At 35.7% G+C, this 27,801-nt stretch overlaps 1 protein-coding gene across 14 annotated transcripts in view; it reads right to left on the bottom strand.

The window, feature by feature from the left end:
- KLF12 (Kruppel like factor 12) overlaps nt 1-27,801 on the bottom strand; it is a 446,590-nt gene that overhangs the window by 157,955 nt on the left and 260,834 nt on the right. The gene's annotated exons all lie outside the window — the stretch shown is intronic.

Below are 27,801 nucleotides of genomic sequence, written 5' to 3'. Positions count from 1 at the left end.
TATTGACAGAAAATTTGATTTGGTTACAAAGGACTTAACATTCACTTATTTGCTGGCAATCTTGGTATCATCATTGAAATTCTCTAGGTTTGAGTTTATCCGCCTAAAAAAAGAGTAATATTAACCCCTAGAGTGCCAGGGAGCGGGATCTCGCTCCTCCTGTCTTTTGCCAAAAGTGCCGGGAGCGCTATAGTGCTCCTCCTGCAGTGTCACTATTAGGTGCTAGTAGTTCACTCTTTATATGGGGGGGAAAAAAATTAAAAAACCTTAACTCAAAATGCCTTGGCAATTTTAGCATAGTTCCTAGGATATTGGTTGGCACTCCAAGGGTTAATTCCAAACTCATACAACTGTTGTGAAGATTGAATTAAAGGTAGTGTTTTTAAGTGATAGTGAGAACAGTGAGAGTGAAGCACCTGAGTTTCCCCTCTCAGAACTAAAAATTCCAAACACAACCTCACCTATTGCTATAACTCAGAGTGACTTCCTTTACTGAACTCAGAGTAAGATATATTCTGATGCAGGATAATTCATCCACATAGAGGTACAGTGTTTGCCAAACACTGTATATTACAAAACTAGCTGAACAAGTAGGAAGACTGTGAGCATTTTTAGATCCCACATATGATTTTAAATGAACACAATTTCTCTTAAAGTATAGAAGAAAATAATCTGAAACTCTTTGTTTCTGTATTTTTTAGCTTCATTAGATTGGTCCACAGAATGATCATGTAACAGTTGATGGAATACACTGTAATTAACCGGCCTTATTTCTCGCTGCCATGATATAAATAACCTTTATCAATCCATAGTTCAGTTTGTATCCATTATAACACTATGTAAATATAGTAAAATGATTGCTTTAACAATCTTATTGTGGGATGAAAACAGCAAAGCATTATTTGTTTTTTTTGTGTCTCAGAAACTAGTTTATATAAGTTTCACTGCCTGAATTTGTGAGTAATTGAATATGCCGTTTTTTATGGGAAGTGCTTAAAGAAACTTAGTGTGCATCGCATGTAAAAAAAGGAAAGAAACTAAATCTAGGATTCTGTATCTTGTGATCATTTGAGCATTTAAGTTACATACCATTATTTTAAGTGGAGGTACATTTTAATTAAAGAGCTGAATTCCCTTTTTTACAGGAAATGCACAGTAGGTACATACCTTAGTTTTCATGTCTTCCTTCCCAGCGTTAGTAAATGAAAGTATCAAGATATGAGCACCAGGCTTAACGCAAGCAACCTGCAACTTTGACCATTTTTGCTCTAAGTATAAATGTCACTGAAAACCCATTTGTGAATAGAGCCTGCACTTCACATTCCACTATATTGTTTTATTTTACTAAAAAGGAAAGCCTATTTTTCAAGATCGGTCTTGCATGGGCCCAGGCCCTCATGGTCATCATTTACCTTGTTTTCAGCCCAGTGGTTTTTATTCTTTACATGTTCAAGGGCAAACTCTTAAAAACAAGTGCCGTTTAAGTGTGAATTTGTAAAACTGCCAAGAAAAAAATTAAATCCAACTATACTAAAGAATGAGAGATAGAATGAGACATAAAATGTAGCTTCTCTAAAAGCATAGAGAAAGAATAAAAGGAAACAAGTAGAAATACCTTACACTGACAATCTGGAACTTGGTTTTGAAAGGATTGAATGAGTTATCTACTGCATGTAAGGGGAAGTTATTTTGAATGAATATTTAATTCAATTGCTTTATATTAATTTCTCAAGTCTTAGTTTAAGAAATGCTTGATTCTTTGAGAAAATTCAGAATATATGCATAACATAACGGACTCTGTGTGCTTTTATATATTTTTTATGCTTTCATAAGTGAACTAAAAATGCTAGCCTTTAAAAAAGGGTTCAGCACACACATAAATTTATTCCAAATTTTCCTTCTTTCCTAGTTATTATGTTTTTCCATTACATATTTATTTTTCAGGACTTTCATGAATCATATTATTTATGCAAAGCAATCAGAATCTTTATTTACAGCTGACTGCAATCTAAAACTGGTTAGGCACGTGCATGGGAGTTAGTATGAGGTGAGAAGGATTCTCCTATATGGAGGTAGAGGATAGAGGGGATTCTGTTTATGCATTAATAGCAGACATTCTTTCTTTTTAACTAAGGAAAATACTGAAAAGCATGTCTGACATGAACATAGTGTTTATATGTTATATGTAAATACATAAATATTTAACAAATAAATAATATCACAATATAATCAGTGAATACTGAATCACACACCTGCTAGATAAGAATATTGTATTCAAGATATTAAATCACTTAAATCCTATTCACCTCATCAAATAAGATAAAAAAGTAGCATCATTAAAATATATGTCAAAAAGGAAGTCTAGGAAATTAGTTTTGCTCCTGTTTTCTTACAACTGCTATCAAACTGAATCTAAAAAACTTACATAGATGTCCTAAAAATAAATTTTATGTTTGCAACTATATGACATTTTAGAAAAGGCAAAATTATAGAGACAGTGAAAAGATCAGTAGTTGCCAGGGGCTTGGGGGGAGGGAGGGAAGGGATGAATAAGTGAAGCATAGGGGATTTTTAGGGCGGTGAAACTCTTCTGTATGTTACTGCAATGTTGTTTACATGTCACCATGCATTTGTCAAAACCCATAGAACAGTACAACACAAAGAATGAGCCTTAAACTATGGACTCTACTTAACAATAATGTACCAATATAGGTTTGTTAAATAATTAAATATAACAAATGTGCCACACTAATGCAAGACTTTAATAAAATGGAAACCGTTCAGCATTGAGGTGGGGTGGGTATGTGGAATTCTTAGGTACAATCTGCCAAATTATTGGGTAAGTCTAAATTTGTAATAAAACATAAAGCCACTAATTACTTTCTTTTTTTTAATATATTTTATTGATTTTTTTACAGAGAGGAAGGGAGAGAGATAGAGAGTTAGAAACATCGATGAGAGAGAAACATCGATCAGCCGCCTCCTGCACACCTCCTACTGGGGATGTGCCCGCAACCCAGGTACATGCCCTTGACCAGAATCGAACCTAGGACCTTTCAGTCCGCAGGCCGACGCTCTATCCACTGAGCCAAACCGGTTTCGGCAACCACTAATTACTTTCTAAAGAAAAACTGAATTCAATATTAATGCTAGCAATGAGATCCATATTTGTCTATTATTTTGTCTACCATTCTTTGTAAAATTAATAATCCAAAACTATTTTCACAACATTTGTAAATTATGAAAAAAGAGGCAAGTGTTATAAGCTTATCTTTTCTACCTCATGATTAAAATTTTTTGTTCTTAAATTATTATCATTCAGTGACTGATAATTTAAAATATTAATTAGAGTTTCACTATACATTAGAAAAAAACATCGTTTTACAGAGATGAAAAAGTTCATTCACCATAGGCCATAGTCTCACTCCAATACCTGAAGCAATGTTCTGTGTTAGTTATATATTTCAAAATATGCAATAATGTTTACCATTATCAATTAGATTAATCTTTTCAGCTATCAGATGGAACTTGATTTTATTTCACAAAATGTTTACCATCAAGAGTTTATAATGAAATTACACAGTAGTGGAATACATCAAATTTCAGAGACAACCTGACCTCAGAGATATTCAGATAACCAAATTTTATTAAGATATAGTTGACAAGGAATATATTAGTTTCAAGTGTACAACATAGTGATTCAATTTTTTTAATCCTCACTTGAGGACATTTTAACTGATTTTTAGAAAGAGAAAGGGGGGGGGAGAGAGAGAGAGAGAGAGAGAGAGAGAGAGAGAGAGAGAGAGAGAAACAAAGAGATAAAGAGACAAAGAGAGAAACATCAATTGGTTACCCCCTGAAGGTGATGGGGTGGGGATCAAATCCACAACTGAGGTATGTGCCCTGATTAGGAATAGAACCCTTGACCTTTCAGTGTACAGGATGACACTCCTACCAAGGCTACAACGTAATGTCGATCTGTGAGTTAAACCTAAGAGTAATTCTTAAGACTGAACTTATTTGCCCCATGCTGCCCTTGTCAGCTCTGGAAAAGGGAGAGAGAGAATATGTGTTATTTTTATATGAGAAATTTTTTCATGGAGTTCATATGCAATTAGTATTGGCAAAGTCTAACTGAAGAGAGTGTAAGAATGACCACAGCTTGGACAGCTGTCCAGGCACCAACTCACTTGCCCAGTATACTTTGCCCAAAACAAATGCAATGGCGGGAAGCAGACTGCAGTGATCCACATCATCATGCATTTCTTATTTAGTTTCTGTTTGTTTTCACATTAAGCTTTAGGATAACAGTACCTAGAAAAATCATTCTTAATCTAGGAATAGCATTAGCATTTTATGCCCTGGTCCCCAGTATTTGATATGTTTCAGAGAAACATGTAAAGATGAGAGAATAAAATGGAAAAACCAAAAGCCTAATTAGATTTTTAGCAGGACTATTAGAAATCTAAGTAGAAAAATCAGTTTACTATCTGTTTCTTTTGTTCCCTTTCTCTTAAAGCTACCACTCAGAAATGAAAAAAATACATCATTTTATTTCTGACTAATGATGTATATTCCTTGATAAAAGCAGTAAAGCATAACTATTGTAAATGGTGATAACTGTTGTAAATGGTGAGAGACACTGTGGTTTTGTAAAAAGGGTACTTGCCTAAGTTCTAGTTTAGGTTCTACTTTACATGACCAGTTTGCTCACCATCTCTTTAATGAAAATGACCTCCATTATGCTTTAGCACAGTCAGGTATCTATTACAACTCCAGCCTTGCCAGATTCCACCTGCCCTGCATTCGATACCACTCTGTGCTTCCAGAGCACTCTCAGGCTTGTGTGTCTTTCTCTAATGAGGCTATGAGGCAGAACCTATCACAGTTCCCAGTACAAAGTAAGCACTTAGTTAAAGCTCATTGCTACACCTCCTATTGCTCCCCAAAGCCCTTATTAACTCTAAAATGTACTATATCTATGAAATTACTCCATGTCTGAAACTTAACAAACAATAAATAGAGGTTAAAGTTTCCATCAGCTCATTCCTTCATTACAACAGTTCAGTTTATTAATTCCCATTTAAAAAATTTCTCTCACTTATAGAACTTTACATGACTAGTTTCAATATATTACAAAGTAGTTTTGTTTTGTTTTTGTTTTTTAAAAAAAGGGATAAAGGAATACTTCCAATGGGTCTGAAACCTAACACATGTGTCACATTTTGTAAACTTGTTAATTTGAAGGGTTTTACTTTTTTAATAAATAGAAAATGCACAGATAGAATTGCTAAGTATGTATTCAGTAATAGTAAGTTGAAAGATAATGTTCTTTCAGCTTCCAAAATTAGGTTTTAATGTATATAAAATTAAACCAAAGTTGGTTATGCTTCTTTATTTTTTTCTGTCATTCTGCAAATAATACACAGAAGGGCGACTATCCTATCAAATAAGAGAGTAATATGCAAATTAACCGCCACAGCTTCATGCCCTCACTCCATCAGTCCGTCACAAAGATGGCAGCAGCCACAGAGCTGGAGTGAGCAGGAGGCTTAGGTTGCCCCCACAATGGAGGAAACCAAGCTTCCCGCCTGCCCTGGCTGGCCCTGAGCTCCGCTCAAGGCTACAAAGTTTCAATTATAGAAAATAAATAAATCCCAGATACCTGTTTCCAGCCCGCGGCCGTGGTCAGCCTGAAAACAGCCATCAGCCCCTCACCCAAACTGGCCAGGCACCCCAGTGGGGACCCCCAACCTGAAGGGTGTGTGACCAGCCTGAAAACAGCCATCAGCCCCTCACCCAGGCTGGCCAGGCACACTAGTAAGGACCCCCACCCTGAAGGGGGTGTTGCCAGCCTGAAAATGGCCCTCATCCCCTCACCCAGGCTGGCCAGGCACCCCAGTAGGGACTCCCACCCTGAAGGGGGTGTGAACAGCCTGAAAATGGTCCTCAGCCCCTCACCCAGGCTAGCCAGGCACCCCAGTGGGGACCCCCACCCTGATTAGGGACACCCTTCAGGGCAAACCAGTCAGCCCCCACCCGTGCACCAGGCCTCTATCCTATATAATAAAAGGGTAATATGCAAATTGACCCTAACAGCAAAATGACTGGGAATGACTGGTCACTATGACACACACTGACCACCAGGGGGCAAATGCTCAATGCAGGAGATGCCCCCTGGTGATCAGTGCATTCCCATAGGGGGAGCTCTGCTCAGCCACAAGCCAGGCTGCCAGCTGCCAGCACAGTGATGGTGGTGGGAGCCTCTCCCACCTCCTCAGCAGCACTAAGGATATCTGACTGCAGCTTAGGCCTGCTCTCTGCTGGCAAGTGGACATCCCCCGAGGGCTCCTGGGCTGCCAGAGGGATGTCTGACTGCCAGCTTAGGCCCGATCCCCCAGGGAGCGGGCCTAAGCCAGCAGGTGGACATCCCTCGAGGGGTCCCAGACTTCAAGAGGGCACAGGCTGGGCTGAGGGACCCCCTGCCCCGAGTGCACAAAATTTTGTGTACCGGGCCTCTAGTAAATCTTATAATTAAATACAATGATAAATGTTTGTAACAAATGAAAATGCTCTCTATTCCCTTCTGTGTAGGATGCTCTATACCAGTATCTCACTAACTTTACTTCTTCCTTCCAAACTCTACTGCAAGCTTCCTGTGGATTTCATTCTATTTCACTTTCTCCTCTTATCCTATTTGCTTACTGTGCTCAGCTCCTTTATGCTGATCTTATTTGACTAGACTTTTGTCTATCAATGCCATGGTCTCCATTTCATCTACACATCTGACATGTGGGATTATCACAGTGCTGGGCAAGGTGCTAGGGCAGTCTCCATAACAATGGCAAAAGTTCAATAGTGCCAACGTTGAGAAACCCAGCACTAAGCTATCAGCCCTTTCCTACTACCTCTTTTCCTTTACCATCCTATTCCCCCTCTTTCAAAAACAAACAAACAAACAAACTTTTTAGATTCTTTTTCCTCTCATTTTTCCCTTCTCGACTTCTTCCATATGACACCAATCTACACAATGCAAAGATTAGTATGTGCATCTCTGTAGGTATGGCTTATATATTGGTATGAATGCTAGTTAGCACATATAATATATACATTCCTATGATCTCTTGGCATAAAGTGCACTTAAAAATTATGGGAGGAATGTGTAGTGAGAATATGCATATATTTAACTTGAGGTATTTATGATGTATTTATGCATGTGTGTATGTATGTTCAGATGACTTCATTTTTGTTAGTTTTCATTTTTTTTTATTGTTGTTATTAATCCTCACCCAAGGATATTTTTTCCATTGCTTTTTATAGAGAGTGGAAGGGAAGGCAGAGAGAGGGGAGAGAAACATGGATGTGAGACACATCAATTGGTTGCCTCCTACACTCATTCTGACCAGGACCTGGGATCAAACCTGAAACCCAGATACATGCTCTTGACTGGGAATCAAACCTGTGACCCTTTGGTGTGTGGGGTAACACTCTAGCCACTGAACCACACCAGCCAGGGCTGTTTGTTTTCATTCTTGTGCATAAGGGCATGACTTGAAGAGTGCAGATATATTTGTTTTCTGTAACAGTCCAGCTGAGCTGGCTTTGGGTTAGAGAACTTAAGTCACAAGTGCAGTGAACAATTCCCATCTCTGTTAAGAATATGCCTTTCCAGTAAGGAGTCTGGATACCAGCCCAGAGGATGCCTACAGCAATTAAATCTAGGCATGAAACCTGAATGAACTTTGCCACACATAAAGGTGGAATAACATATTTAACACTTACGGATCCGTGTGCATGCATATGGTCTACTCATTTAATCCTCACAACACCTCAGTATAGGAAATTATTATTAATCACATTTTGTAGACAGAAACTTGGTGCTGGAAGCAAATTCCAACAGGTCATAATTACGCAAGAAGTTCATCAAGAGGTTGATGGACTTCTATATTCAGCAGAGCTGAAAATCTGCATGTTACTACCTGCTGCTGGAACAGCCAAAGGCAATTCCCCTAACCTGAGGGTCCTTTATTGTTTACCAGGCCTTACCTTTAATATGCATATCTGCTTTGCTACAGGGCAAAATGTGGGAATAAAAAACCATGGGGCTGGACATTCCAGGAGCCCACTTCACTAGAAAGTGGAGCCTCCCCTGGCTCCCCCATGCCTTCCAAATTTATATTTCTTGTCTAGTGCCTAGTTATTCATTTAAATCGCAGCCCCTTCTCCAGATTCCTGACCCCTTAATGCGGAAAGACCCTAGCACTTGGGACAAGTTAAGAAATGTGCCAATGGCTCTACAGGTGTGAGTGGCAATGTCAAGATGTAATAGTGACTTCTGTCAACAAACCTATGGCCTCAATATATTATAACATTGATTCCCACAACTGATTCTATACTGTATGCCTACAGTAGATCAGGAAAGACTGATATGACTGTAATCACTCCATTTTTCCTTTTGTTTCATGCAATTTAAAGAAGACCATAACGTTCAATAGAGAAAGTGTCAAAAAGTTCAAGTAAAATCTTTCATGGACTTCAGAAACATATCTTAGCAGAGTTATTTTCCTTTATTAGTTTCCCCTATAATATTTCTAAGAAAACAGGTGTACATTATTCAATTCTTCATTATCAAATAAGAAAAACAATAGAATCAGGCACATCAATCACTTCTTTGAGCCAAATAATAGAACTTCGATTCCCATGAGAAAAAGTTAATCTGTGCTTTTTGGTTTTAAATGATTTCTGTGATGAGCCCTCAAATTAATTATTAAATAAATAAGCAATGTCACATTTACATAGTTCATTTCCTACTTAGCATCAATACTTTCAGCTGCAGTAAAAATAGCCAACGTTCAATTATCTACAGTCTTAAAAGGGATCACAGTATTAAGTAATCCCAAATGACAGATAACCCAAAAAGCATTTATGTTGGGTTTTAAATTCATTATATGATTCCAGCAGATTTATTGCCATAATTATATGCTTTTTCTCAGGCTCATATTAAAATTCATTTGTATTTCTTGAGCACCAGTCAAGTGACAGTAGAAAGGAGAATTCCAGATACTTGCTGAGTGACAAAAGAAAAGTTGATTTGCTATTAGCATTTTTTCCCTGTAAATAATCAACAATAAGATAAGCAAGAATTGATCATAAAACTGCACTTCATATTTATTTAATGCTTTATATAATTAATTAAAATGATATATTACAGCCCAGCAGGCGTGGCTCAATGGTTGAGCCTCGATCTTTGAACAAGGAGGTCATGGTTTGATGCCTCGTCAGGGCACATGCCAGGGTTGCAGGCTCTATCCCTAGCAGGGGGACATGCAGCAGGCAGCCAATCCATGAGTCTCTCTCATCACTGATATTTTTATCTCTCCCTCTCCCTTCCTCTCTGAAATAAAAATGTAAAAAAAAAAAGTAAAGGATATATTACAACACTATAGCAGAGGTTTGAAGGACATGGCTAAGGATACTTCGACTTGAGTTGTGCCCTAGCACTAGCCTAGTTCAGGGATCATAAGCAAGTTGCTTGTCTTGCAAACTTCAGTTCTTCACTTATAGAAGGGTTCAGATAGTAGTACCTACATTTGAAGGGAGTTCTGAAGATTAAATGACACAAAGTACTAAATTAAAGTACTTTGTCATTTTTTTGTTGTAGCGATTATTTTTGTCTATTTTACTGTAGTGCTAAAACTACAATACTACAACTATAGAGTGCACCAGTTTGGGTTGCACAAAAAGACACAGCCTTTAATTATTCAGTAAATTACATAGTATACTGTAAGGTCAAATGTTAAAATCTGTTCATAATCTACTATAGCAGAAGACAGTCGGACCTCTTTTTGATGTAACTATCAAAACAAAGTGGAAAGTAACTAGAGGCACACAATTTCTTGTTTTAAACCCCTAGGCAGTACATATTCCACAATTCCACATTTTTAGGGTTTTAGGACGGTAGTAGCACACTGCTGAGAGGAACTGGGGTGGAAGTGCACACTCAGACACTGATATTTCTACAGTAATACCAATGAGCATTTACACTGTGTTACAGATAGATTACTAATTTCTGCACAGAGTTCAGCTCAGGCTTTAATTCTACCTAAGTTTTTCTAATATTAATTTTTCAGAACTTTTAAGAATTTTAGAATTAAATATAAGAGATTCTGAAACTGGATTAAATAAAATTATATCAATGCTACAGTTTTTCATTAATACTGTATTACATATCACAGAATTATAGGGTAAAATAATGAGGAATAAAAAGGTTCTCTTAATTTGCATAAAATGGTCCTGGAAAACTTATCAATGCAATTCTAAATAGTGATTCAAGTTTATGTAATTACGCCTTAATTTTAAGAGCATAAGGCAAATTTATAGCAAGATGACAGATAGATGGCATTATTCTTTGCCCCTTGCATTTCAATTCAAATTTTTTTCTGAGCTGTATTTTACTGGTAAACTGGCTTAAATTATTATATTTCAGTTTTAATTAAGCTATAACATTTTTTATATTTTCACTGATCAATAGATGAGATAGAATATAAGCAATATGACAAGAAATCAGTGTATATTTTAAAAATTTTCTTACAAAAAATACACTGATTTATGCTGTATCTTCCCAGAAACATGCACAAAGTATACCATGTTGTAAATATTCCCCAAGATGAAGCAGAAAGATAACATTTTGATATACATTTGTAGAAGATTGAAAGAAAGGGTTTACACCATTCACAGACACATGACTATTCTTATTACCAGTAGAGAAAATCATTATTTCAATATTTTCTATAATTTCAGTATATAAATCTAATATGTATATCTAATCAGAAGATTAAATATTGTTTTAAATTACAAAGGAGCTCATTAGTTAGTTTGAATGCCAAGGCAGAACTTGCTGAAAATTCTGTTCAACAGGTCCACAATCAACACAAAGTTCATAAATCGGGCTATGCTAAATTTCTGGAATATCTGACATGAGAAATTCACAGAATAATAATAAAATACATGTGCAATAAAAGTGGTATATAAAGTAAAAGTCCTTAAAAATAATGATTTTGGCCTGACCAGCGTGGCTCAGTGGTTGAGCATCTATGAGCCAGGAGGTCACAGTTCTATGGTTCTATTCCTGGTCAGGGCACATGCCCTATTTGCCCCCTCAATCCCCAGTGGGGGACATGCAGGAGGCAGCCCATCAATAATTCTCTCTCATCGTTGGTATTTCTATCTCTCTCCCTCTCTCCCTTCCTCCCTGAAATCAATAAAAGAAATCTATATTTTTTAAAATAAAGATTTTGAAGAAGACAATGTTGGCAACTCCAAATAAGAACAACAGTTTTCAAAAATAAAATTATAAAGTTCTTCAAAACTAAAAAAAAAAAAAAGCAACAGTTTTCAATTCAATCTGAAATTAAGGAGAAAGAAAGAATTAACAGGTTTTAAAGCTTCAATTTCCAAGTACATGTATAGGGAGAACACTGATAGAAAGACATATATGCCATTACATAATAATTAAGAAATAGGTAATTAAAGCAAAAAACAAGGGGGGGAGGGGGTGCCCTCTAAAATAAAGCAAATGCTTAGGGCAACTTTATAGGCAAATTTTAAACATGACTTTGTGCCTCTGTGTGACTCTTGTTTGTCAGGATAAAAAAGTAATATATAAGTAGCTCTCTAGATGACATTATCTCAAAAAGGGATTATAATATTTTTCACCATTGTTTCCAAACATGCCTTAAATTGTAATGCTTTTTCATAAGTGGCTTCATGGGTAGAATCCAAAGTGGTAAAAACAAAAATAAATTAGCCAATGTATAGTGGATAAAACGTGGAAAAAGAAAAGACTAGATTTCATTTCAGCTAAATCGTCTATATATGATCAACTCTCCTGATAGGAACAATAAAAAATTGGACGAAACTTCAAAAAGTACAATTTTAAGACACTGGAGGTGAGCTAAAGCAACCAAGACTTGAAGTACAGGATCCAGAAATGAAATAAACACAATGAGAGGAGCTATTGTTCTATAACTACTTTATTTTTTGAGGCATAATCATACTGTCTGGAATTCATTTAAATATTTTTTAAAATTCTATGAGACTGTAACAAATTACTTAAAACTAAAAGGAAACAGTCAACATAAACAAATTACCAGTAACTCGGAATTTTTAGAATTATCAAACATGGACTTTCCAATAACTACAGCAACATGCTTAAGAAAAAAAGTAAGAGTGAAATTTTACTCTAAAATTAGAACCTTCCAAAAAATAAAAATAAAAAAGGAGATACAAATTCTAGAAGAGAAAAATACAGTACCTGACACTGAAAATTTGAGACCCGTGTTTATCATCAGAATAGACACAGCAGAAGACAAGATTAATGAACTAAAACACTATCGAGTAGAAATTGGCCATACTATAACACACACCATACAGAAGAGTGAACAAATTATAAGTGTGCTATTTGTGAAATTTTCACAAATTACAAATGTGCTGAGCATAGACATGTATCTACCACGCAAAGAAACAGGAAGTAATGTTTCCCTTTCCTGTCTCATCATAGTCATTACATATTTCAAAAATACTAACTATCCTGACTTCTAAAGCTATATAGTTTTGCCTGTTCTTGAATTTTGTCAAATTTTGATATAAGTTTGCCAGCTTCATAAAAAATGTTTAAAATGAAAGAGACAAGCCTTTCTGGAGGCCAACATTAATCCATGGCATGTGATTGTCTCAAGAATGGAGTTATCTAGCTGTACTGCTAGTCACACTGATATATATATATATATATATATATATATATATATATATATATATATATATATTTATTTTGCTTCTGTCCATCAAATATAATTAAAAGAAAAAGAGAAATGCCATGCTGAAATAAAGCCAACCTATATCAGTGGCACTTTTTCAATTCCAAGAATGTGAAAAATATGTTTGATATGATATCTTCTTAGGAAATACATTTAAATTTATATGAATAGTATTATTCTTTCTAAACACCAATCTAACCTATGCATATAATAATACATTGTAAATTCTAACAAATACAGCAATTCATCTTTTCCAGGATTTAACTTTGCATTTTGAGAATTATACAAGAAATAATCTGTCCAATCCTTTCTCCTATTTCTCATAGGTTTTCTACAATTACACAGGTAAACATAATTATGTTACATGTTATATTTAGCACTTAACATAGTTCCTGGTACCTTGTCCTTTTAGGTACTCATTAATAGTCATTAAATGAAGGTATGAACTCAGTGATAAATCAGATGGTCTTTTAACAATTTCTCTTCCATTGAAGACTTCAATTTCCTCTTAAAAAACTAGCTGCCCTCTCACCCTTGCCCCTTTCTAAAAGTTAGGGGATTGTTGTTGTTTTTTGAGGGAACAAGTTTTGAATAATTACCTTTTCTCTGTCCCTAGCTAACTTATCTTATGCAATTCATAATAAAGCAAAAAACTCTTATTAGAGCCACACTGATTCCTTTTGGATATCTTTGTCATTTATATGATGCACATATCCAGTTAGGTCACTCATTTTGGACAAGAGTAACTGTTTTGCTATTTGCAGCACTATAAAAAGTCAGCTTTTCTAAGTTCACCCCTCTACTAATTTGTCTAGCTTTTCTTTTTCTTTTTTAATTTAAAAACTTCAATATAAATTTCATTTCTCTCCAGGATGCAATCATTTTGACTTCATTAAGCAGTTCTTCCTTCCTTCTTATTCAAAACCTAATCAGAGCATCATCAGTTTCACCTCATTGCTTCCTTTTCCATCTGGCAAAAAATATAAATAACAGATGCCTTAACACTATACTCTAATAATATTTTAGTTATATGACTTAAACAGTTTACATATTATCTTATGATTTTTGTGATAACATTGTAAAACACATGTCATCATAAATTTGGTTCCCTTGAATAGTTACAACTTTTTAAATGTTTCCCATTTTGAAGTCCATAGCTTGCTCTTTATTCTGATATAAAGATATTCTTGAAGGTACTTAAAGGCAACTGTCAGAGGTGTATGTGTATAGACTGGTTGTCTTAAATACATTCCTAAAGTGATACTTTGTCCTCATGCCTATCTGGTCATTCAGCTTTATGATATACATAATGCCAGAATATTTGCCTTAAGAGCTCCGATGAGATTTAAATGGAGAAAAACAGAAGGTTAGAGTGGCAATTAGTGAGTTAGTGTAAAGAAATGATCATTGAGAACAATCTAAAATTAGCTACAATGATGATTTCCCTCTAAACTTTGCCATCTCTTTGTCCTTCAAATGTACCTTATTTTTAACTCTCCATTGCAGCCAGAATCCTATTCTCTAGACTTCTTTTTCACTCATGTTGATGGCCTTTTAAAAATTTCTGATTACCTTCATACTAAAGGTAGGTTCTTTAGGGGATGGGAGGAAATCATATTTAGCATTTTTCAAAATACATAAACAAGAATATTATACTATACTAGAGGCCCAGTGCACAAAATTTGTGCATGGGAGGGGGGTCTCTCAGCCTGGCCTGCACTCTCTGCAATCTGGGACCCACTGGACATCCCTCTTACAATCTGGGACCACTGGCTCCTAACCACTTGCCTGTCTGCCTTCTTGAACGCCACTAACCACCTCTGGCTGCCAGGCTGATTGCCCCTTACCTCTCTGCCTGCCTGCCTGATCACCCCTAACTGTGCTCCCCTGCCGGCCTGATCACCCTAACTGCTCTCCCCTGCTGGCCTGATCGTCCCTAACTGCCTCTGCCTCGGCCCTGCCACCGTTGCTTTGTCCGGAAGGTCGCCCAGAAGATGTCTGGTCTAATTCACATATTACCCTTTTATCAGTATAGATATGATTAGTTGCTGCCTATCAGGAATTGCTTCTGCTTACTTATATCTTTCTGTAACACAGGGGCTAGTACATCAAATCTCTTATGCTGTGGTTCCAGATTCTGCCAGTGAGATGGTCATGCAGGCATTAGAAGTGAGATGGAGGTCATCTTGCTGGTGTGGCTACTAGCAACAACATTCAGCATTACAGGGCCAATGCTAATTTTTGTGAGTCAGTTGTGTCAATAGCAGTACTAGCAGCAGCTTCGTCATCTCATTAGGCCGATGTGTCCTGAAATCAGTGGTAGAAAGGCAAACCCAACTTCCATCCCTCTCTCTATTCAATGGATTACGTAAACATCTAATTGCTATAATAAATTCCTGTCTGCTTGAAATTCCACTCCAATTCCTTGTGTTTCATGCTTCCTGTACTATACTCTAATGAGCACAATTGTTAGAAGGTTGGATGAGATAACATGAATATAGATACGAAATGCAAATGGGAGAGTAAAGTACAATTATTGAGCATATGCAGCCAAGTTCTTTAACGTGGTGTAAATGGAGGTCCACATGCTACACCCACCTCTCTCATCTTTTCACTCTCCCTGCCTTAAACTGCATGTAGCTTCCTTACATTCTTAACTCTTCTGGGTTCTTCACACATTCTCTTACCTCTAAAAAGAGGAACATAATCCACCCTCATCACTTTTCCTTACTCTCAACTTTTTCTGAACTCCCAGACATTTTTAAGGTGCACGTCAGAAATTCCCTCTTCCCAGCAGCTTTCTCTGATACTCTAGGAACTTTCTTCTGGAATCCCATAATACACTGTGTCCATCCAACTTTTCCACCTACTGTGCTGTGTTAAAATTAGCTGTCCATGTTGTATCTCTCTTAGAAGACTATATCTCCGTGGGACCATATTCAATGAATATTTCCAAATAAACAAATCAGAGAATGATTTTATATTTTTCATTGCTCCACCTGCCTGAAGAGACTAATCACATCAATTAAAAAGCATAGTCCCCATTTGAGACAATGGAAGGTGAAATTTTTGTAAGGTTCAGTTTTCAAGGGGGATAAGAAAAAATTCATGGAATTGATCACATTAAGTCATAAGTCAAACTAAGATTTCCTAAAGAAAGTTTTATTTCTTCTTTTAGGCTATTTACATGCTTACGTCATGCACCCTCTAGAGGGGAAGTGATTCTGAAACGCCCTATTCGTGGTGAATGATGAGGTTTTTAGTCTGGCTTTTCATTTATGTCTCGTCTTTCACATTACAAATATATTTCAAAAAATTAATCTATATATCTATATACTTTTATAAACCTATGTATCTATAGCTATAATCTATCTACCTACACCCTGTATAAACTGACTTAGTGGCTGAGGTTTCTCATTAAGATTCTGAAATCCCTTTCAATATGATGACATATATAAACACAAAACCAGGAATAAAAATAAAAAAGGTCAAACTATGAGTTTTGTTCAGTGTTCTGAACTCTCAAGTGTCTGCAGTCAATTTATGAATTACCAAGACTCCTCAGTGCCTAACCTGAAAACAGAATGCAAGGCCGGTGATCATATGCTAGAAATAGGAGTGGGGAGGTGAGATTGGACCCTGGCAGGAACCTGGATTGCTGTTCAAGATAGAACAGGGAATGGGGGTCAGACTCCACTGCTGAGATGGAAGTGGTGTAGATCTGGGAGCACCCAGGGATCCACTGGCTATTACTGGGTCATGAGCTCTTGATTAGTGTAGACTTCGGGTCCTTAGTCATTTGGCCAGAATCCTTTCTGAATGATCAGATAGTTTCAATATCTCACTTGGCTAAGATAGCTCAGAAGTGGGTATGGAAGTGGTAAGTGGAGTGAAGAATGGAAGGAATTAGGTATAATCTGGTAATTTTTGGAAACACTGTGAAATATAGTCAAGCATTTTAGCAGTGGAGGGCCCAAGGCTCAGGTTCTGTTGTTGGAACCAAGACAATTAGTAACAGAAGAAATAAATGAAACTTCATGAGAGTGGTGAGTTTCACTTCATTCACTGTTACACGCCAACACTGGGAATGTCTGTTGAATGAGTGAAAGGAGGTCTGTTAAATGAATGAAAGGAGGCTGGTGCTGTCATGTGCATCTCTATCCTATTTGCTCATTTCTCTTGCTTTTCTCCTTTTTAAAAAATATATTTTTTATTATTGATAGTATTAGATATCTCCCATTTCCCCCCTTTCCCCTCGTCCTCCCAGTTTCTACCTGGCCCACCCCAGGTCTTCACCACCCTATTGCCCGAGTCCATGGGCTATGCATATAAGTATGTAAGTTCTTTAGTTTATAAGTATGTATGCATGTAAGTATGTATCTCTTCTCATCCCCCAACCCCACATCTAGGTATGTCTTGCTTATCTCCTTTGGTCACTGAATTGTTCACTGTATCTACCATGCTTTTATGGTTTTAAGCCTAAAGCAAGAATTTTCATTCTGTCAGATCTGTGTGTTTGTGTGCATGTATGCACACATGTAATAACAAATGTAAGTTGAATCACATTAAAACTCAAAGGTGAAAAACTAATCACATAATTTTGCCACAAAACATTCTATTGGATTCAGCAACTGATGTAAATGAGTGATTTCATTAGCTTTCACCATTTGATAATAGCCTGTTTAACAACCTAATCAATGATCAATTTGACCTGTTTTGCTCTCCTCTCAGCTTCCCTGATAAGTGAGAACTTCAATAAGTGGCCAGAGAAATCACTTTAGTTGATTAAACCTCTAAAAATAAACAAAAGGGAGAATAAGCCTAAAGATGAAATGAACCGAGAGAATCATCTGTCAGATTCTGAGAGGTTTCCTGACAAAGCTTTATTGATACAGTTGAAGATTTCTATCATTTTATCATCAGCCTAATTTTATATAGAGAACAATTCTCAAAATACTCTTTGTCAAAAACATTTTTTTGCTTTAGTTTTAGTGTGGTTGCTGTATTTTTACTGTTTAGAGCAGCAGTGGGCAAACTACAGCCCGCGGGCCGTTTGAAATGAATAAAACTAAAAAAAAAAAAGACCGTACCCTTTTATGTAATGATGTTTACTTTGAATTTATATTAGTTCACACAAACACTCCATCCATGCTTTTGTTCCGGCCCTCCGGTCCAGTTTAAGAACCCATTGTGGCCCTCGAGTCAAAAAGTTTGCCCACCCCTGGTTTAGAGAAAACATGCATCTTATTTATAAACAACACAGATTATACAATAAGGCATTGAACAAAATTATATTTTATAATCAAAGCACTGAGAAATTAGATATTAAAACCCCACTTTATTATTTCCTTCTATCCATATTTACTTTTGTGGATTTTTCTGAAAAGTAAAACTTTTGCTCAGCCTGAACTCTCAATTAACTATTTTATTTAAAAAATAATAGTAGTAATAATACATGAAATAGACTGTGTTCTGCTCCCAGTAAAAATATGTAAAATGAAAAGAATTAAGCTATTTTTCGGAGAAAAGAAAATGTAGGGTTATGAAATATCAGTAATACAGGGTGGGGCAAAATTGGGTTTACAGTTGCTCATATGGAAAATAATTAGTAAATAATAATACAAGAATAAACTCTGTATTGCATGTACTCACAACTGTAAACTTACTTTGCCCCACCTTGCATATATTAATCCTTCAAACGATCTAAAAATAATTAACACTGATGATGTATTCAAAAGCCCTACTATAGTGTTCTAAATTAAGAAGGCACACAGAATTTATAATGTAAATAGTAAACATGTCACCACTCAAACAAAGGCATTGGAGCAAATAATTGATTAAAAAATGCAAATTAACACAAGTGAACTTGGGTAGAAAAAGAAAGTCATGGAACCAGAGGCTTCTATGGAAGCAGAAAAGAAAGTGGGAAAGGCAAGACGGAGGACTGTTCAGGGGGAGAATTGTGGTGAAGTGAGGACAGCCCTGGAGCTGTGGACAACTTGTTAAGGAAGTAGCAGTTCTGCATTTCTGTTACTGAGTTTTGTTCACACTGTGAAGATTTCTGATACGGTGTTTATAAATTTTCTGAATAGTTGACCTTGGGACTATTTTACGGACACTAGAAACTATTGCTTTTTATGGAGAAGATAGGCAGTTCAATAAAGGTAAATCACTCGGATTATCAAAAGAGAAAAGGAGGGAGACATCCCCTGTGAGACATTTCATGCCTGTTCAATAAGTTTAAGCAATTATGTACTACAGTAAATTAGAATAGATTATAAATCAATGAGTCAAGCTTACTAGAAGATGTATGGTCATGTAAAATAAATGATGCCCCCTTTACGATAAAATTTAGTACTGATAAATTCAGTTATTTAAGAAAATCTAACTACAGCAATATCAGTCAATTCTGAATTACAACCCTTCAATAATGGGCTTTTATTTTATTTAGCACAGAGGACTGTCTTTACAACAAAGTAAAGGAAATACTTGATTAGGCTTGGGAAGCAGAGAGGCATATCATATATCACACACCAACTTGACAAATGGCCTACCTTGAGTGAAACCATTAACTGCTACCAGTTCAAGGCACTGGAAATAAGAAATGTGGGACACCTGACTATCACAACTTAATAATCATACTATTTTCCTTAGTAACATGTGCCGTTTCTAATGTTTTCAATGACTGCTTTCTTTTAAGTAAGATCTCACAAAAATATCTTTTGGATTAGTTATTAACAAAAGAGACATTTTAAGAACCATAGCTATTTGTCCTCACCAATATGCAAATATCTAGAGCCACTGATAAATACCAGATGTTTTTCATTAGTTGTTTTATTTTATTTTAGAGAGGAAAGGAGAGGGAGAGAGAAACATTGATCAGTTGCCTCCCACATTGACCCTGATAAGGGATTGAACCCACAACTTATGCATGTGCCCTGACCAAAAATTGAACCTGAGACCTTTCAGTGTGCAGGACAACATTCAACCAACTGAATCACACTGGCCAGGGCTAAATACCATGTTTTAATGAGAAGTGTCAATGTTGACACCCTATATAATAAAAGCCTAATATGCTAAGTGTCTGGTTGTCTGGCCGTCTGTTCAACCAATCAAAGCATAATATGCTAATGGTATGCTAAGGCCACTCAACCACTCGCTATGATGTGCACTGACCACCAGGGGGTAGATGCTCCAACTAGTAGGTTAGCTTGCTGCTGGGGTCCGGCTGATTGGGACTGAGGGAGATGGGCTGGACATGCCCTGGAGCCCTCCTGCGGTCCCTCCCTGGCTGGCCAACCTCCTGCATCCCTCCCCAGTCCCAATTGTGCACCAGTGGGGTCCCTCAGCCTGGCCTGTGCACTCTCATAATCTGGGACCCCTCAGGGAATGTTGGAGAGCCTGTTTTGGCTCGATCCCGCAGGCCAGGCCAAGGGACACCCGCCTCCCCCCATGCACAAATTTTTGCACTGGGCCTCTAGTATAAAATAAAAATGTAAATTAAGAGGATTTTGAGGACCATTATACCCTCAGCTTCAAAACATTGGCCATCTTAATTTTTCATATATTACCTGCAAGAGAATATGTATTTGAAGAGAACACAGTAATTATTGCCAACTTAGAAACATGAATGACCATTAAATATTTTTTAAAAGAACTTGATCTAATTTACTTTTATAATATTTGAAATATGCAAAATAATACAATATAGGTAAGTATAATAAATTTATATTAAAATATTTGAATAAACTTATATGAATCATAATGAAATAAACACCCATGATTAACTTTTCTTCTCTTCTAAAATATGCATTTATTCCTTTTTAAGGTTATAAATAGCAGTTTATAATATCCTATGTATTTTGATATATATTGTATTTTAATTATTACATAATTCTAAATATTTTTAAAATTTCCATATTGACTTTAAAAAAAATATTTTTATTGATTTCAGAGAGGAAGGAAGAGGGAGATTGAGATAGAAACATTAATGATGAGAGAGAATCATTGATCGGCTGCCTCCTGGGCAGTCTGAGTCCTCAACCCAGGCATGTGCCCTTGACCAGAATTAAACTCAGGACCCTTCAGTCCTCAGGCTGATGTTCTATCCACTGAGCCAAACCAGCTAGGGCTCCATATTAACTTCTTGTTTGATTCATATGTTATTTATAAATATGTTAAATTTCAAGATTTTTATGTTACTGACTTCTTATTAAATGCAGTGGTCCAAAAGTGTGATATCTGGGATAGTAATTTTAGAAATTTGATGAGAGTAGTTTTTATTGCATATTTTTGATAACTTTTTTTGCAATGTTAATAACACTGAAAGAATGCTTATTGCAAAAATCATCATTGTCTTTACTTGGTTTTTCGGTTTGACATAAAAATAATTGACAAAGGTATATTGAAATTTCCCTCCATATGATAAGAGGATTTCCTCATTTTCTATGTTCAATCAATTTTGCTTTATATATTTTCATGCAACTTTTTTAGTCACTAACAAGTTTATAATTGTTATGCCATCCTGATAAACTATGCAGTGAAACTCTCTCTTCCTAATTTTGTTTTCTGTACTAAAATTTGTATGGTTTGAAGTAAATGGACATATTGCCATAGTAAATATGTCATCACTCCTTTATTTTCAATCTTTGTTTTATGTTTAGCTGTGTATTTTGTAAATCCAAATTAACAAGCAATATCTTTTGACTTTTTGTTTAGTCTACTATATTAATTTTCTATTGTTGTATAACAAATTACTCTAAACTCAGTGACTTAAAACAACATGAACTTATCATTTCAGTTTTCATAGTTCAGGAATCAACCAGCTCATTTTAGCTGGGTACTCCGCTCAGGGTCTTATAAGATAAAATCAAGGTTTCAGCTGGCTTAGTCCTATCTGCAAGTCTGACTAGCAAAGATTCACTTCCACATTCCCATAGGTTATTGGCTGTTATTCATTTCCTTGTGGCTGTAGGACTGAGATCCCCATGGTCTTACTATCTTTTAGATGGTAATGTTCTCAGCTCTTAGGGACTGCTCAAAGTCCTGGCAATGTGGTATCTCTCTGACTTCCCTTTCTAAGACCAGTCTGAAAAACACTCTGCTCTTAGAAAACATGTGTGATTATATCGGGTTTATGTATATAAGCTCCCTTTCTTAAAGTCAGTTGTGCTATACAACATAACCTAATTACAGGAATAAAATTCATCAAATTCAAAGTTTCAGGGTCTATATGCATCCTAGGATGGATGGGGCAGACAGGAAATCTTGGGAGCCATCCCAGAAGTCATTTCTGCCCATTCATTATGATTACTGATATTGGCTTTAATTTTATCATCTTACTTTTTGCTTTCTATTTGTCCTGCTTTTCTGTTTACTGATTTCTGATTTTTCGTTCTCATTTCTGATTTTTAAAAAATATGCAGAAAAAGACAGAATTGGTTATACTTTTTTCTTTCATTGTTGTTATATACAATTTTCCCATTCTCCTAGTTTTGGAAATTATATAGTGTAACTCTATTCTTTTAGTGGCTACTCTGGAATTTTTATAATCATAATTAACAGTGTCACATAGGTAAATAATGTAAGGACATTAGGAAACTAACTTCCAATTTCCTCTCCAAACTTAAAAATAATTATAGTTTAAGATTTCAATTATTTCATTTTATGAAAATCCTATGTATTAAATATTAAAAGTAGTATTTTTATGAAGAAAATGTGTGTACATGTGTGTATAAAATATCTGCCATCTTCTTTGGTCACCATACCTTTTTACATTTCAGATCATCCTTTGAGATCATTCTATTTCCTTCCTCAAGTATTACTATGCCAGGCAGGATCTTTTAGTTGAATGCTTTAGAATTTCCTTTACATAAGGTCCTTGGTTTCTGCTCACTTGTTTTTGCCCATATTTTTGAAAAAATATCTCAAAGATTTATACTAACTATATAATTTAATGTTGACATTTTCTCTAGCATTTTGAAAATATTACCCCACTGTCTTCCAGTTGTCATTTTTGATTATGAGAAGTTTTATGTCAGTTTATTAGTGTTTTCTTTGTAAAATGATGTCTTTTCTTGTTACTTTCCTGAACTTTTTTGTGGTTTTGGGTTTATTTTGTTTGTTTTTGGTGTTGTTTTTTTTTTTAGTTTTAACATTATAATTTGTACATTGAGTCAATTATATGTTTTATTTTTAAGAACTCCATTTGGGTCTTGAGATCCATCAACCCTACTGAAGTTTTTGTTTTTGTATGTGTATATGTGTGTATTTACCTTTGTGTTGATTGGGAGAGCAACAACTGGGAAGGGTGGAAACCTGAAGATCTCCCTAATTTGTTCTCTTCTCTGATTACTTTTTAGCAGGATTACTTTTCAGAGTATGAAGTTCTCCATACTGTTGGAGTAGAACTGGCTATAAAGAGAAATTCATCAAATTATTTTCATTAACTGTAGATTTTTGAAAAGTTGCCTCCTTCATTGCTCTGGACACTTTTTTATTACCATAACTCCACCCTAAGTCATACCATTTCTATAATGCAGTTATTTTTCATATTTTGAATAAAGTGCATAACAATTATAAAATCCAGTTGACCCAGCATCCTAAGTCTTGCTTGCCTAATAGAGCAAGATAAGCCATCAAAGCAACCCTTGCACACAGCATTAAATGACCAGATAGTTTACTTTAGGCATAATTATATCATTCAGGGGGAAAAAAAATTGGAACAGAAATTACTACTTCATATTCAGTGATGTATTGCTGAAGTATTTTCCCCCAAAACATTTCCTTACCATGATTCATTGTATGATATATGGAGAGATAAAAAATTTTAACAAATGTATGCTAAGCTCTCAATCAGGAATGACTACAAATACCCCTTTGTTTACTCATTTCTTCATGAACTTCACCTAGGTACTCTTACACCTTACTGTGCCCCTGAAGAAGTCAGAGAGCCTCAGGTTACATATAACTGCTTACTAGACATAAAATAAGTATCTGATATATTCTTTCCTGGATCTGGAGTATTTTCCCCTCACACAAACATTTATCTAGTTAATAAACACTTATTACATGTAATCTAGTTGCCACTCTTCTTAGAATTTTAGCTGCCATAAAGGACTTCATGATAAAACAGTAGTAACTCTAGTGGCATTTTCTTTTGACCTTCAGATCTGAAAAGGTGTTAATGGATCTCTCTCATGAATCTTAGACTCTTAATGAATCATAAAGAGTTACACTGACTTTATACCTGGTTTTCGAAATGCATAAACTCAAAGTATATTTAATTAAATTACTTATTCCACAACCTGTATGTATAATTATATCCTATATAGATAAGCACATAAAATTTATACAATGACTAATAAAGAGGAGAAAATATTTTTTCATTTCCTTATGGGGCCAAAAAACATAAAATTTAACCTTAGCAATTTTATGTTTCTTACATAAAAATAGAATTTCTCATTTGGAAATGTTATAGGAGCTACTCAAAGTAGGCAAAATTAAAAAAGGAATAAAGAATGAAAGAACATGTGCCCTGGCCAGTGTGGCTCAGTTGGTTGAGCATCGCCCTGTGTACCAGGAAGCTGACTATTGGATTCCTGGTCAGGGCACATGCCCTGGGATTGCAGGCTTGATCCCCAGTAAGGGGCATGCAGGAGGCAACTGACTGATGTTTCTCTCTCTCTCCCTCTTCCTCTCCCTCTCTCAAATCAGTAAAAATATATTTAAAAATTAAAAGAGTAATAAAAATGTTTAAAAAGTGCAAAACTCCTTTTAATTATTTAAAACTATTTCTGGCCTAAAATATCCAGAATTTGTTCTGTGCTATATGCTTCTCTTAATTCCTCGGCTGAGGTTCTCATTATGTCATTTGACTATGGTCCTTACCTTTTTTAAATCCAACTTCTAAGATGACATTAGATTTAACTTTTTTTAAAAAGAGAGATGTTCTAGCAAGCAAAAAGCTTAGGGGTGAGAGACTGTTATGAAATTTCTATTTAGATGGGGTGTTCATAGAAGGCTTGTCTGATAAAATGAGGTTGGATCTAAGCCTGGGTAAAGTAATGGAGCTATTCTCACGAAGAGTGCTCCACAGGAGCTGGGAGTGCCACGAAGAGGAAGTATGGTGGGTACACTCCGAAAAGGCCAGTGGAGGTAGAACAGGAACCATGGAGGAAAATGAGTTCAGACAAGGGAGTAAGGAGCCAGGTTACATCAAATCTTCTTGAAAGTGGCAAAGATTTTTTATTTTATTTTTTGAGGAGGAGAGTCTTCAGATAGAGGTGTGATATGATCTGATTTATGTTGCAAAGGTTCATTTTGACTGTGATGGGGATAATGGACTCCATAGAAGAGCAAGAACTTTCCACAGGCTGCAAGATGATCCAAACAACTGAGAATATCAATTAGGTAATTTAAAACAAAAGATGGACCTATAATCGCCAGGTTTTCTGTTGTTCTGGAGTACTTGATGTTCAGTGAATACTGTATTGCCTTTCACATCTTTTTATTTCTGCTAATGCTATTTCTTATGCCCAAAATATCGTTTCTTTTTTTCATTGCTTGGAAAAATTCCATGTATCCCTTAAAAGCAAACTCAAATTTTACTGTTTCATAATGCCTACCTCTATGACCCTGGGATAGACAATGCTACTCATTACTGTGACATTTTGAATGTGAACCAAACTTGGAAAGCAAAAGAAAATAGAGCAAAAGATATGAAGATAATGAGACCTTATAAGCAATTATTATAACTCTATGCTAATAAATGTTAAAATATTTATAATAGGAAGCAAATATCAGATATTAAAACACACAGTAAAATAATAATACTTAAAACACAGAAAAAAATGTTTTGAAGAGGGGTATATAAAAGTTTTCCATAATTCTACCAATCCATAATTCTATCTATACTGTACCATTTAGATCAACCCCACAAAGACAGTCACAAAAGCAACAAGCAAATTATTTAAAGCAGTAGATAGTCATGGAGCTAACAAACTCTATATCAGGGGTCTGGCAAGCTGGAGCCTCCAGGCCAAATCCAACAAAACAAGTTTTGCAAATTGTAAGTATGGAGAACATGGCTACACTCACTCATTACACAGTGTCTGTGGCTGCATTGTGACTGACAATAGCTAAGTGGAACCATTTTATCAGACCATATGGTCCATAAGACTGGCATAGCCTAAAATGTTTACTATTATTACAGAAAATAATTGCTGATTCCTATTCTCACTTCACCAGAAATTCCTTAAACACTTGGGGTTCTCAAATAAATCATGTTCCTTCGATTCTCATTGTCCCTACAAATCCTTCTGCTGGGAGCACACCCTCTTCAGGCTAAACCCATTACTCCTTTAAAGACTCAACTCAGGCCATGTCTCTAACAAAATGTCCAGTGTGCGCAGAGACCTCCTCTCAGGTCTACATTAACTCGTGCACATCTGGCACTTCACACATGGCTCTCTGGGTTTTCATTTTTATAACTACGCCGCTCCAATTAAATATGAGATCGCCAAGAACAGGAAACGTTTTGTGCACTTGGCATTTCTTCGCCAAATGAACACATATTAAACTTGTCAACCTACGTAGTTGGCATCAGAAGCAGAATAAGACTTAAATGAGTCACAAGGAAATTCAAATTTAGTTCATTGCCTCATACTACAAGTCAGCATGGTAAATTGTTCACATGCCATAAGTGTAGGGGGAAAGTTTATAAAAGATTATTCCCATAAAATGTATCTGTAGGGTCTTTGGTCCATATGAGAAATAGCTTCCAACCTGTGATGAGGTTTCCTCTGTCACTTCCAGCTGCTTCCAGATGCCTCTAACCGTGACTCACCCATTCCCTTCCTAATTTGCTGCTTCAAAACTACTTTTAGAGCTGGAACACAGAACACAATGTGGTAAAACTGGTGTCTAAAATTAGAATAAATAGACTGTTAAGGACCTATGGGATTTTTCTTTCACAGGTGCATGAACAGGGTTGCTCTTCCAAAGATACTTTCTCTACATTCCAGATTCTTGGCTGTGTTCTAAATGGGTGTTTTTCTTGAATCAGAAACTTAGTACAATTCACTGAACTGCTATGGAAAACTATACCTTGACCTGTTGAAAGAAAAACAAATTATATATATATATATATATACACACACACACACACACACACACACACACACACACACATATATATATATATATAAACCTCTTGCCTTTAGAAAGAATAGACTTGATGTTAGCATACAGATGTTATATTATTATGTTAAAAAGTAAAACATCACCGAATTTTAAACATGCCTGATACCTTAAAATGTTAAAACAAATTAGAGCTGTTTTATGTACCTATTTACAATAATTAATTCCTGAACATGCTCTCTAGAGATAACAAAAGTCAAATTTCAGAAGTTATTTTCAAATGAAATTAAACAGAAATGAAGGGCACATGGTTTTGAAAATTAAAGGTAAATTAGAGAAAAATATGCTATTTTTGTAGCTCAGATATGAAAGTGATTTATAAATTATTATAAAGCATTTTAAAAAGCAAACTGTGTTATTTATCTACGCTGTTTATAGACAGAGCTAAAAGGTACCCACTGGTTATAAGGCCTGATTTATACTTACAAACTTAAAACAATGCTCCATACTGGCTTTCCTGTTCCAAATTGACTAATAACTTTAGAAATCTAGTCCCAGTCCTAGCACAAGATCATGAATTTTCTTCTTCCATTTTTTACTCCTAGTGCTAATGGAAGAGTGAAATTAAATCTAACTCTAACACTAACGTGGCATTATGTTATCAAAATGTCAGTAATAAAATTTATTATAAAATAAAGTCAGGTAAACAGGTCTTTTACATCAGTACAACTTGAAGTAAATAGCTGGATTTGTGGCTTTGTCTCCAAAGTGCACAGAAATTCAAAACTAGGAGCTTGTGGAATGTCTTGGCTCACTTAACCTCGACTTCGCTCCATTCAAAGGACAA

The sequence above is a fragment of the Myotis myotis genome, unplaced genomic scaffold, assembly GCF_014108235.1.
Source record: "Myotis myotis isolate mMyoMyo1 unplaced genomic scaffold, mMyoMyo1.p scaffold_m19_p_3, whole genome shotgun sequence".
In the NCBI taxonomy this organism is placed as follows: Eukaryota; Metazoa; Chordata; class Mammalia; order Chiroptera; family Vespertilionidae; genus Myotis; species Myotis myotis.
The sequence above is the reverse complement of the archived record's forward strand: the minus strand, read 5'-3'. Positions and strand labels throughout refer to the sequence as shown.